This window comes from Dermacentor silvarum, chromosome 7 (genome assembly GCF_013339745.2).
Source record: "Dermacentor silvarum isolate Dsil-2018 chromosome 7, BIME_Dsil_1.4, whole genome shotgun sequence".
Classification (NCBI taxonomy): domain Eukaryota; kingdom Metazoa; phylum Arthropoda; class Arachnida; order Ixodida; family Ixodidae; genus Dermacentor; species Dermacentor silvarum.
In genome coordinates, this window is record NC_051160.1 from 121,511,703 (window position 1) to 121,524,732 (window position 13,030).

General features: G+C 50.1%; 1 pseudogene; it reads right to left on the reverse strand.

The window, feature by feature from the left end:
- On the reverse strand, window positions 1-1,598 carry LOC125946950 (uncharacterized; annotated as a pseudogene).
- Window positions 1,599-13,030: the final 11,432 nt, after the last annotated feature.

The following is a 13,030-nucleotide window of genomic DNA, read 5'->3' on the forward strand; positions in this document are numbered from 1 at the left end:
TGATGGTGGTCCTGCCCTTTGTATCGGGTCGCCGTAGTTGGCTCTGTCCAAACTGGCGTGACCACATAAAAAAATAAAAAGGAAAGAAAGGAAAAGAAAACCACTGAAACACGCCTTCCGTGAACTTCAGAAACAAAAAAGAAATGTTCGCACAGTCATCGGCGCAGCGCTCCATGCTGCCACCAAAACTCGAGGCGTTTCTTGGTCACCTCTGCGGCCTCAACCTCTTCCGTCTTGAAACCAAGTGCGGTAGGCAGCGCCTGTGTGCGGGTTGGCGGAAAGATGCCACCGCACTCCAGGACCACGTGACGCAGTGTCTCGTCCGACTTTCCACAGAGGGCACACGTTGTGGAAACCCCCTCGGTGAAGCGCGCTCTCCAAATGCGTGTGCGCAGCACACCCGCTCTCGCCTCCGCCAGCAGTGCGCTTCCCATCGAGTTGTCGTAGCAGCTCTCGGTGCGGATTTCTAGCTTCTCACTCCGATACAACTCGAGGGATGACTTTTCTTCTGCGGCTTTCCGCCACGCAGCTGCCTCTCTCTGTCGCACCTGAAGCCGTGTTCCCCTGCCCATTGGGTCCCTCGGCTTCTGCGCCGCCTCCTCTAGACAGATCGTCGGTAACCCAAAACGCCGACGCAGTGCGGCCGTTCTTCTCGTCCATTTCGTCGACTTGTCGGCGAAGATGGTGTGAACCATCACCTGTCGTGCGACATTCTCTCCCGGAAGCCTCAGTAGCCGATTCTCGTATGTCGCCTTTGCCACCGCCTCTCTCGCTGTGAAGGAGGACCATCCCATCTCCCCCTGTATCGCCTCCGCTGGTGTGAGCCTGTGCACTCCCAGTGCCAGCCTGCCTATCTCTCTCTGGCGCCTCTCCAGGAATTCCCGCACTCCCGAGCAGAGGCATAGCACGGCGTTAGCGTAGGTAAGCCCTGGCACTGCTACCATCTTCCACAGCGCTCGCATCACCTCGTACCTACTATACGACCACAAGGACCTCTGGCTCCCTTATACAACCCTGGCTGCTTTGCCTCTCATCTCTCTCTCATATGCTGAGAGGTAGTCTGGGCTCGTCAGTCTGATGCCTAGGTATCTTGTGCTGGTGCTCCTGCGGATTGGGTTGCCCTGTAGGCTCCATGTTGTATCGGGCTGCGCATCTTGTGCCCCCCACACCAACACCACACACTTTGCGGCGCTGAACCTCAGTCGCAGTCGCGTCATCTGCCTGCCCCATAGGTCTAACAACTTCTGCAGTTCTTCCGGAGAGCCTGCAAGGAGTGCAAAATCGTCGGCATACACCAGCGCTGGGATTCGTCTCTGCACCAGCTGCCCGCTTTCCCTGTGCCTGAAAGTGAAACCACAATCCAAAGCCTCGAGACGTTGGACCACCCCTGAAACATATACCATAAACAGGAGTGGGGACAGCGGACAACCCTGCCGGAGGCCTCGAGGCATTTCTACTTGTTCAGTCTTATGGCCATCCCACTCCACCTCTGCCACCACATCGCTGTAGATTGCCTGCAGCAGTACGCGATCTTCGTCAGCCAGGCCCATCTCTGCCAGTATCCTCCAGAGGATCTCTCGGTCTACACAATCATAAGCCTTTGCTATGTCCAGGAAAGCCACATACAATGGGTCCCCGGCCTGGAGCGCCAGCTCAATGCTTTGCGTGATGACAAAGAGGCTGTCCTCTATGCGACGTCCCTGCCGGAAACCCATCTTAAGCTCTCCAAGGATTCCCGTGGCCTCCACCCAGCGCTGGAGTCGTGCCTTCACCACTTGCATGCCGACTCGATACAGGACCGGGGTCACGGCGATCGGTGTGTAATTCGTAAGGCCTCGCTTATCCCCTGACCCTTTGTACAGAGGTCGCAGCTTGCTTTTCTTCCAGTCCCCTGGTATCTCCGCCGATCCCAGCGCCTTCGCGACGAACTCCTCCACCCTCGCCTGTGCTTTGGGACCCAGCGTCTTGACCAGGCTCATCGATATCCCATCGCACCCTGCTGCTGTCCCTGCATCCACCCTGCTCACCGCTCTCTTAAATTCCCTCTCAGTTGGTGCCAACCGTAGATCGGCCTCGGCCTGTTCCTCCGGTGTAAGCCGCCCATACGGGCCAGCCATGTCTTCAGACAGAGTGTCCGGGGCATCTTGCCGTTGCAGTGATCGGAGCCACTCCTCCAGCAATGGGATACATTCCTCCCCTGTGACTTCCTCCTCGTCCGGCGACCCCCGCAGTGCCACTTGGGATATCTGCTGGTTCAACCTCTGTACATATCGCCAGAAGCGCTGTGGTGCTTGCCTTCCTGCCTCCCTCAAGTCCCCCATGAACTTCCTGTTCATTCTCCGAACCCATCCCTGCACCAGCACAGCTACATCCTGTTTCAGCCTCCTGTATGTCTCCCAGGCATCCACAACCGCCTCTGGATCCCCATATTTGCTCAGATGTCTGTGGACACGGCTCGCTTCTTGCCTGTACTGTATGGCTTCTGCCACTTCTCTGGTCCACCATGGCTTGAGTCCACGCCGACCTCGTGCCCGCTGAGCCCACTGCCCCATGACATCTTTCATGTACATTTTACTTAAGTACATAAGTAATTAAGTTACTTACATAGCTTACTTACATGTAAGCCACCAAAACAGAATGGATATTTCTGTTTCAAGAGGCCAAATGCTGTCTTGTAGCTTTCCGTTGTCTGGGAATTGTGCATAAGCACAGCAATCGGTATAGCACCGACTGGAGTAGCTGTGAGCACTACTGTAACGGTAGCCTGTGACTCATCACAGGAAGCTGTTGAGTCCAAAAAGATGATCTCGCTTGCAGCTTCCAAGCTTTGCGTCCGCTGCATGATCCTTGTAATAACCAACACCGCCCAGCACTTGCCATCCTTTGACTTGGTCGTGCTAACATTGACCCCTGCAAGAAGTTACAGATAAGAAGTAAAAAAAGAGCAGTGTTTGAACATGTATTTTGACACTTCTAAAGCGTTGCATTGCCTTATCAGCATCGTTTAGCCTGACGGAACCAAAGCCAACTTTGAACACAATAGTACGGCTTTATTCAAGTGAACACCATGCAAATCACGATGTTACCCTTAAAGCTAAGAAATGCATATTAGCGCAAGCAGAGAAACTCTGAAAGTAGTGGAAAGAAACTGAGTGTGCACCAAACTTCAACTGCTTTATTTGAGAGCAGTATAAAAAATTACACCAAATGCGCATGTGTGCAATGGCTACTTCAAGAATTCTAGAAACATGCCAAACAGCTGCTTCTCATTCCTAAACTTTGGTACCCCGGGGCACGCAATGGCCAACGATTTATGCCACTATGGAAAGGTTCGAATAATACTACCTGGGGAAATTAAAATGCATCTCAAGCAGGATGCACAAGTTTCAACTTGCCTTTTTCACTTACATGTGCAACATCAATAGGGATTCGATTGTTGCGCTGTGTTTTGCAAAGGTCTGATTGAGCCACAAAGGACTCGTATATATCCAGATATCAATATAAAAGGTTGCTGTCAGCTTTAATTATAGATAACATTACAATTCCTTTCACTCCAGAGTTTGTTACAAATGAACAATTTTGTATTGCATTTGAATACTGCCGTTTATATGTACAGAGTGCTGTACTAAACTTCACCATACATGTATTTTCTGTTAGCTATCCAATTGTAAACTGCCCTGGAAGTTACCGGTGGCAAATAGATAGCATCTGTTGTACATTAATTCAGTAACAAAAAATGTAATGCAAACTAAGTACTACCAAATTCAATTTGATCATGGACTTATCTTTCTCCTAAAAATGTGTTTTGATAGCTGCATGTCAAGTACTTTTTAATAGCTCACTACAATTTATACATCATCTGTTCTTAGCAAGTTGTGATGATGAATTTGGGTCTCTTGAGTCCGTGACATTAGGGCTTTCTTTTTCACTTCGTCTCAAGTGCTACTAAACTAGCTACTAGTTAAATCGTTCACACATTAGCATTTATGTTTCGAGCATTGACGCTAGACAGCTGATGCAGCTGCACCGACAACATGCATACACATGGTCATTTCTGGCCTTTTGTACAAAATTCAGTAAAACCATCGCACAGGCACCATACGTTCGAAAAATTCTTTTGTATAATAGGAGAACCAGAAGCTTTCTTTTCATATTCGGAGAACTGAAAATTGCACTGCACTTCTTTCTGCACCCAAAGAGCAACAAAATGATAAAGAAGAAAATCTTCATGGAAAGGCCTCATCTTAATGTCTTCAGCCTGCTGCAGGAAGCGAAATGGGATTATTGGGACTTATAATGGGGGGGGGGGGGGCTTTTTGTTTTTAAAACTAAGTTCTCTTTTGACAATTATCAAAAGTTAGCCTACAAGGTTAATTTGGCTTTGCATCTCGTTTACGTGTCGCATACAGGATGACTAGAACAAACAGCAAATAATGGCAACTATGAGAAATCTGCTGCCACTCTGTGCCGCAAGGGTTGCTGGGGCTTTCAAAACCGGAACTAAGTCCTCAAGCGCCGTTTTTCCACACGAACGAAAGTGGCATAGTGTGGATCAGCGGCTGCATTAGCTCCGCGGTAGACCGAGCCAAGCCTCTCCAATTAAGCCTGGATCGCATAGCTGTTTCTTCCATGGGCTGTTGTCTATTTTCATTACCTTTCTGCCCGACGAGCGCAGGTTGCTACAGGACAGCTTCGCTTTTCAGGTGGCAGCGAGTGATCGCGCTGCTCTCTTGTATCACCAATGTAAAATGGCGAATGAAGTTTCCGATGCTGTATGGATGTCTCGCTTGATTATTAGGACATAACGTGCACATTGGCGCAGACATGGTGGCCATGAACAATTTTCCGCTATTTAATGGGACAATTATTCGCCACTTTTCTTGCCGTGGTGACTTCATGGTGTAAGGTTAGCATATGGCCGCTACAAAGACTTTGGTCAACTCGGCACCAAACGGAAACTTTTGCCGCTAGATTCTGACGAAGTGCCACTGGTCTTTGTGTCCTTTTTGTGTTCTCGTCGTTCAGTGTGTGCACATTTTCCACAATGAAGCACCGTTGGTTAGACCTTGATCAAGCCTTGACAAAAATTCACTGCCAGCTGATGCGGTGGCGCGTAGCAGGTTTGTCGCGGTAAGGTAACCTCCAATATGTTCAGACCAGTAAACTGCTTTGGTAATTAATTGTATGTGATATCGCAGGCTAGACTGGCGGCTGGAAACTGAGATTGGGTCTGCGGGCGAAATGCCGGCAACTACCGCGAACGCTTTCACAAAGTTTGTTTTTGCTCTTACTGGACGGAATGCGAAAGCTCGCATGTTTGACAGAAAGCTCCAAACTGAATTCGCGCATTATATTTAGTGTTTGGATTGAGTACAGGAACCAGTGACCACTTACTGCTTTCACCTGGCTTGACCATTGTGAAAGCCTCAGATAATATAGTTTGCAATCGCTTTCATAAATATGCTCCAAAAGTCCATATTACAGCTCCAAAATGCATTTTTGGCTGCTCCAAAAGCTGCTCTGAAATGACATGGGCCAGTAGCATCACAGTGACTGAGTATCGCAAGCTTTGCCAGTTTTTGTGCATGTTATTCCAAATGTGCGACAAAGTTTTAAAACGCGATTTTCGTTGTGAATATACCCTATAAAAACCCAAACGGAATAATATGCCTGACTGACTCAGCACTGCGCTTATTAATTAACTCGCACAAGCAAAGTGACGAGGATTGACGGTCCGTTGCACTCAGTACCATACCTCCTTGACGAACTGCAATGCATAATAGTATTTGAATCACGAGCTTTCTTTGAAGCAAATGTAACTGTTCTAACTCGGGAAAATGCTTATCAGAAATAACATTCAATTTTCGCTTTCGCTCGGCACTGCTGTAGTGTAGAGCTAAAAACGATCTGAAAGTTCCTAATGTCCCATTTATCATGGCTGGAAGCCTACTTTGCTTCAGGAAACAAAGTTACTTCTGTGGCATGTCCCTTTTTCAAGCCACGCAGCGCTGAGGTAGCAACCTTAAGCAAATGTTAAAATTGTCAATAGCTGTTGCTATCAGCATGCGAAATGCATAGGCAAGAACTAAGTGGTTATGCGACTAATTTGCCGTCTATAAATATCAACACACACACAGTGCAATCGTGGTTACAAGACATAAATATTTTATTGTTTAAACCAGAACAATGTTTTTATATGTGCTTAGGTTCTAGGCAGCGATTTTATTTGCAATATATAAACGCGCACAGGCCGCCGAAAATATGAGGAATGGCAGAAGGCCTGAAGCACGATTTGTCCCTCGGCAACGATACGGCATCGCCGTTTATCATGAAATTGTCATGTATGGCTCACTTCCAATTCTCGAAGTGCTCACGAACACTCGGCATGCAAAGTAGCGATACCATTTCGGTGGTGCCTTTGTAGCCGGAACGGCACCCCGGCACACAACACCTGAACGGCATCGTCAGGCGAACGTGCCGCTTCAATTGTAGAATGCCAGAATTCGGATATTTCCTAAAAATCAATCACAAATATAAAGTACGCGTCCAAACTTTCAGCCGCCGGCCGCATCTGCAGTCTCTCCTAGTCTCACCGGGTTTAACACGAAGAAAGGTGGCCTCTCAGCTGCGGTGGCGCCACAGCGCAGCTGCTTCATGCAACATATCAAGCTCTCCCATAGAGTGACGATGGAGGACCAGAAAAAGTATTGAGGGACTATACTACTAGCCAGATCGACTCCTCCACATTTTCTATGTCATTGCACCGAACACATCTTGGCGAACTGTCAACAGCAATCAGTAGTACAACACCTTTTTGTTAAGTGCGTTTTAGTGTGGTGGAACCTTTTGTCATGTTAAGGGTGTTAAGATGTAGTGTGGTGGAAAAAAGTCTTGGAGGAATTTTCACTGCAGAGGCAAGTTTTGGCACTAACAAAAACAGGAAAAGAAGACGAAATGACACATTACGTGCTTTGGTGCGAAGTCCACAAGCGTTTTGATAAAACATGTCCAAATTACACGCCACTTTGATCTTTTGGGGTTATCTAAGAAGCACGAAGCATGTCGTTGTGCAGCACCCCACGGAATAGCTTGAACAGGCATCCCATTGGCCACATTGACGGGTCGTTCAGGCGCTTAAGGGCTTCATCATTGACGGCTGCATAAAAAGAATGACTGATATTTTGTTCTAAGTCGCTGGCAAGAGAGGGGAGAAATATTCAAGGTCTTTAAGTGCTTGATCAGGTTGGAAGAGGTTGTTTATATGCTCAACTTACAACAAAAATAGCCTTAGGTCGTTATGGACGTATCAGTAACTATCAGTAATGGAGAACTTGGGCGCCGGTGACCATTCCTTGCCGTATGCGAATCAGCCATGATGGGTGACTGGATCGTGAGCTGCCAGTGCCTGCAGACAGATGGCTTGCAGCGGATGGTCAGCGGGCAGCATAGAGCTGACTGCCTGCATAGTCAGGAGTAGGTCGGCTACCAGCTGGTCCACGGTAGTCTGGGCCACGGAGTAAGATAAGACAGGAGCGCCGACTCCGCTCGTCTGGAAGGGACACATTCTGCAACGCCTGCTTCACAGCGTGTTCGCCAGACGGCGCTACGAATTAAGAAAACTCTGCAGTGGAGAGGAGCAAAGGCGCGGGGACTCTCTCGCGGCGCCTGCTTGCCTATCCGTTTTGTCGTCTGCTCCGCGCATGCCCTGACGACTGTAGTACTTGCGCTTTATTATTTGTGCGCATATATTTTTTGTTTGATTGCTGTCAAATTGAGACGGCCGACGGTCCACGTTTGTAGCAGACGACACGCTCAGCGGGTGCCGCGTTGCCCGTTCTGCGCCGCCGTCGCCGCCGGTCTCCGCCACTCAGCGCATGCGCACATGGAAGCAAGCTGTTGAGTGTTTTCCACGCGCCTCGACAGATGGCGCTACGAGATGTATAATTTGCGTTGCACGTTTTGTCCCGAGCGAATGCGTTGCGCGGCGGCGGAGTCGGCGCTCCTGTCTTATCTTACTCCGTGGTCTGGGCCAAGGTGCAGCAGGCGGCGTGGTTGTGGTCACCACAGTAGACTGAGGCATCTGGCGGTGGGAGGCGTGCAGAGTTGGTACCGGGCACCCCAAAGAAGCGGAGGCGCCCTTGACCACATTCGCAAAGGAACGCGCCGAGAGTGTGGAGGCCCACTCTACCTTGCTCTCCTCACGTACTGCAGCTCTGACAGCAGGCCTGGACAGAGCTGTGGTGGAGGAGGCCATGATGGTGGCCACCTGTCGTCCCTCCTGCCACATGGGAAGAGGGTCACGTGTTCAGGGAGGACTGGCTCCGCAAAGTGGGTTGTTACGGTGCTGCCCTCCTTGGTAGCAGACACAACCGGCACACAGGACTTGATGGCTTCCAGGAGGTCCCTGTCTGCAGGCTCTTTATCCACCCCGTGTGCAAAGCCACTGCTCTTCCTGTACCCAGCCGGCAGACGGGTAGTCATCGGGATACCATGGAGCTCGGTGACTGCCAGCAGCTCCTCTATGCACGCCCGAGTGGTGGTATCGGCAGCCACGATGTTGCGCTTGTGGTTTACTCTCACCACAGCAACACTGAGCCGCGCAGAAAGTGCCGCCATGAGCACGAGGCGTGGCACACCCTGGAAGGCTCCACCGGGTGCGGGAGGTCGGAAGAGCACTGTGCCGATGACCGTAGGGTTCACCGGCAGTGCAGCAGTCTCCAGGGCTGTCACAGACCTTGTGAACGAGGCGCAGACGCCGGACCAAATTCTAAAGCCGACTTATCAGCTTCCGAAAATAATCCCACGAAAGCAAGGACATTAGTAATGGGCCCTCTGGTGTGCCAGCGAACGCCAGTTGCTGTCCAAAGACTGAGTCAGAGCCCAGAGTTGTCAAAACAACAAAATATATTTTTCACACAAGGCAGTTACACACTCACACTTGCACACTTAGGCTAGACACAACACAATACAAATCAGATGGGTATTCACAAAACACAGGAAAATAATTAACGACAAGCACTAAGAGTCCAACACGTAAAGTACAAAATGAATAGGAACACTAAGTGTCCAATTGTATTCAACGTGCTGGTCTTAAGAGTCAAACGATCTCGGTGTAGCTCGGGCAAATCTCAAAGAAGGAACTTCTTCCGGAAATCCAGACGCTCGATGAACTCGGTCGACTAGCTTGCCGGGGAATCCCCTTCTTCGGTCGACTAGCTTGCCGGGGAATCCCCTTCTTCCACAGACGGTCTGTCTTCACGTTACATCTCTTTACCGGAGCAGTCTAGTTCCCCACTTCTGATTCTCGCACGGAGGTTATATAGCTTCCACAGGCGTTCTCAAAGTTTCCTATGGGAGTCGTAATCCCGTAGCATGGCCAAAGCCTGGGAATCTTCTAGTCTTTTCTCGCACCTTCGACCGCCGCCGTGGGAGCGTCATCGAGGGGGGGGGGGGTGATGACTCGTCGTGTTGGCGCACGCTCACGCTGTAGTAATCTCTCTCTTGACTCGCCGGGTGAGAAGGTGTCTCGGCACTCGTGCTCTCTCTCTCTCTCTCGTTACCGTCGCTTCTTCTATGGTTCTAGACGTCTAGACTCCGCTGGTCTCGTTCGTTTGAAACATATGCGCTCTCCCCCTCTGTTGAAACTGCCAGGATGCCGGCGTGTTTCTTTCGCTGGCTTGCGTGACACGCGGTGCCCACTTTGATTGCGCGCTCTTTTGTGACAAGGGCCTTTGTGCACCGCCGGTCTGCCTTTTACCAAGCCAGCTCGAACCCATTGGGGGTGGTTCTTGAACGGCAGGGACCTCGTGCTGCACTGCCTTGGTAGGGGTGACTGGAGTCACTAGTGTGAGGCCCGAGCTGACAGCAACCTGGGAGGAAGACGAATCTGAAGTACCGGCAGGTTTCTTCAGGTTTTCTGCTGGTTTTGCTGTGTGGGGGTGTGGGGGCGAGGGCCCTTGAGGCACTCCGCCGCGAGGTGTGCAGGGCTGTGCTGCGTTGATTCAGGTGGTGTTGAATCAGCAAGGGACTCGTCTGCGAGCACCATCGGGACCGAAACGATTGGGGTCAGAGCGTTTGCTGTAGCAAACGATGAAGGAGCGAGCATACCATGACCACCAGTAGACGGTGAAGCGTGATGCTGATGGTGATTTCATGGCATCCACTTTGAAACAAATGGTGACAAGTAGTCACCGAGCCTGCTTGATTTAATCAGGTGTACTATACATGTTCTTATCTAGCATTTTTCTATACCTCTCAATAATCTTTTTTTCTTTTCCAAAATCTGTCTTGTACCGCGACTTAGGATTTTAAGAGATCAGGTCGTATCAATCTCTTCTCTGCTTTTTTTCCACCAATACTTTAATCGTCTCTTGCTTATCTCTGCAGCTGATCGGTTGATGCTTCCTTCTACTTTAAACCCAAGGCACTTCTGGAAGTTGTACGTGTGCATAAGTAGCCCCCGCTTGGAGGGAGGGCGAAGGAGGTGGCCAACGACTCGTCGAGAGACCGAGAGATGGCGCTTGCACTTGTTAGCAGCTAGAGTTACTGTATATGCTACCAAAGATAGCAGAGTTGCACGTAGGTCCGCCATCTTGCCTATCTGGCAACCAAAGCTATGCAGTAAAGCTACACTCAGTTGCACACTACAGGAGCAGCTTTCCTCAGACACTTCGAGATGAGCATACTGTTCTAAGGAATCCATTTCATTTGCCTTTTTCAGTTCCTTGGAGACAATAGCAAATGCATATGGTGTCAAGATGTTGCAGTATTCTTCTTCATAACTTGTTAAATTTCTCACCACTGGGGCCTTCAGCAAGGCTTCCATTGCTCTCTGATCCGGTTCAAGATGCAGACTGTTCAAGACGATAAGCAGGTCAGAAAACATCTCTTGGAGAGGCGCATACTGCTTGACAACTTGCATTATCTCGTGATTGATAGCTTCAACACGGTTATTTGTATAATTTCCAAAGGTTGTGGCTTGATGTTTCAAGCCTTCCATCCATTCATTGTGTATCGGGTGCCAATTTTTATTGAAATATTGAAGAACCTTGGCACAACCAGTGTTCTGCAAGCTTTTATAGGTCTCTTGGTATACTTCGTCAGTTTGAGAGAGCACAATTTGTGCAACAATTCCATAATGTTCTCAATCGTTCAATGTCCGCAAGCACAACCGGCCGACAGAAGGAACTACCGCACTACCCCACAAAATAAAGCTAAGTGTATTTTGTGGTCTGGTCCACAGAATAGGCACAAGCGAAGAGCAGCAGCAGCAACATGTGCTCCTCGCCAGTCGGTATACGCTACTCAAGCGAAAATGGCGGTGGAGCGCGACTGTAAGCAAACAAAGTCGGCGCGAGGGCCCACGTGATGCCTTTAGGCTAATAGCGACGTGACGTCGGCCTCGGCCAGGGCGCGCGAGGAGGAGGCAGCGTTCTTCAAAGCATATCGCTACTTGTTTGAGGGGCGGTAACCTCCTCGCTCTCAGCTTCGCGGGCGCATTTCCGCGAGTTCGACGAGTCCATTTCCTCCTTGTCATCTGAAGAGGAGGGCAGTGGAGCTGAAACTTTCAACTTTCAGAAAGGGAGGTGTCCTGCGCCAGGGAGGGAGGGCTCGACTGGGGGTGCTGCGGCCTGTGTCGCGGTGTTTCCGAGTGTGGCCACAGGCTGGGCAGGAACCACAGGTTGCGTGGTGGTGGCTTGCTTGCAATCCACTCATCAATGATGTGCATAGCACGGAGCTCGAGCTCTATTCTTGCTCATAGCTCTTGAAGAGTTGCAGGCACGAGTGTCACGAGTGATGTGCTCGTGTGCCCCCGATGACCCGCGCGCGGCGAGCGTCTTCCTGGCGTGCGGAAATGCATGATGCATGGGGAAACGTAGTGTACGAAGAGAACAACACGTCATGAGGAAGTAAGCACGCATACCGCAACGCACGGACACGCAACACACGTGGCGCGCGCACTACGCACCGCACCCGGGCTGTCGTGGTTGCTGCAGCGGTCCTCGCCTTCTTTCTTGCTGGTCAAAGCATCAGCTAGGCTGTGATGTGCACCGGTCTGCTAGATGGGGGAACCAATGAGAGGTTGCGCAGCCGCGTGACGTAGCCGGTTGCTTGGCGACTATGGATCCCGCCCAGATCCCTGTATATTCCTCTATAGAGGGGGAAACACCCTGTATATTGTACTGCATTTGTACACACACCCTAACTATAACTTTACCACACCTGCATTATATCCCGACCCAAGTGTTGGGCTGAGATAATGTAACAATTATACAATTGTTATCCCTTTTGCACTGTGTGGTCTGAGCAGTGCTCTGCCTATGTTATTGCAGAAACTGGCCGGCCGTGATCATAAGTATAGAATTGGAAGCAAAGGAATCCTAGCATTATGCCAGATGTGCGTCCTTACTTTCCCGGCAAATCTTGCTAAGCAAAGCGATTCCTAGCTAAACAGGAAAATGCAGAGGGCAACGGTCAGGAGCATCTCGAACCTGCCGGACAACATGTGGGTGGCCCTGAGAAGGGCCGTTTGACGACAGGCAACATTTAGTGTTTTGTTGACATCCAGCAAGAAGGTGGCTTGCAGAACTTCATGCATTCATTCGGTTTGTGGCCCTTGGTGTTACAGTAGCAGCACTTGACAGCTTTGTACATAGCGTCTGGTCAAGTCACACACAAGTCACGCGCACGTGACTTGACAACAATGCCAAACTGCTGAGCAAGAGCATTGACAATGATCTTTCCCAACTGGTCAATTCCTCGTTCGGCCTCTGTGCGCATGGTACCCATCGTCTGCAAACATTCAGATGGCTAGGCTCCACACATTTTAATGTGGCTGAACAAATGGTGCACAATTCAGCCGTACTGCGTCGTAACCACCAAAACTGAATGTGCAGGTTTGAATGGAGTCAATCAAGTGCAAACGCGACCTATTCAAGAATTTCATCTGTCTGTCGCCAATAATGATGCCGCACAAGGATGACATGGCTGATCACGATCCGGCGAGGGGTAGCAAGACCCACGTGAATGA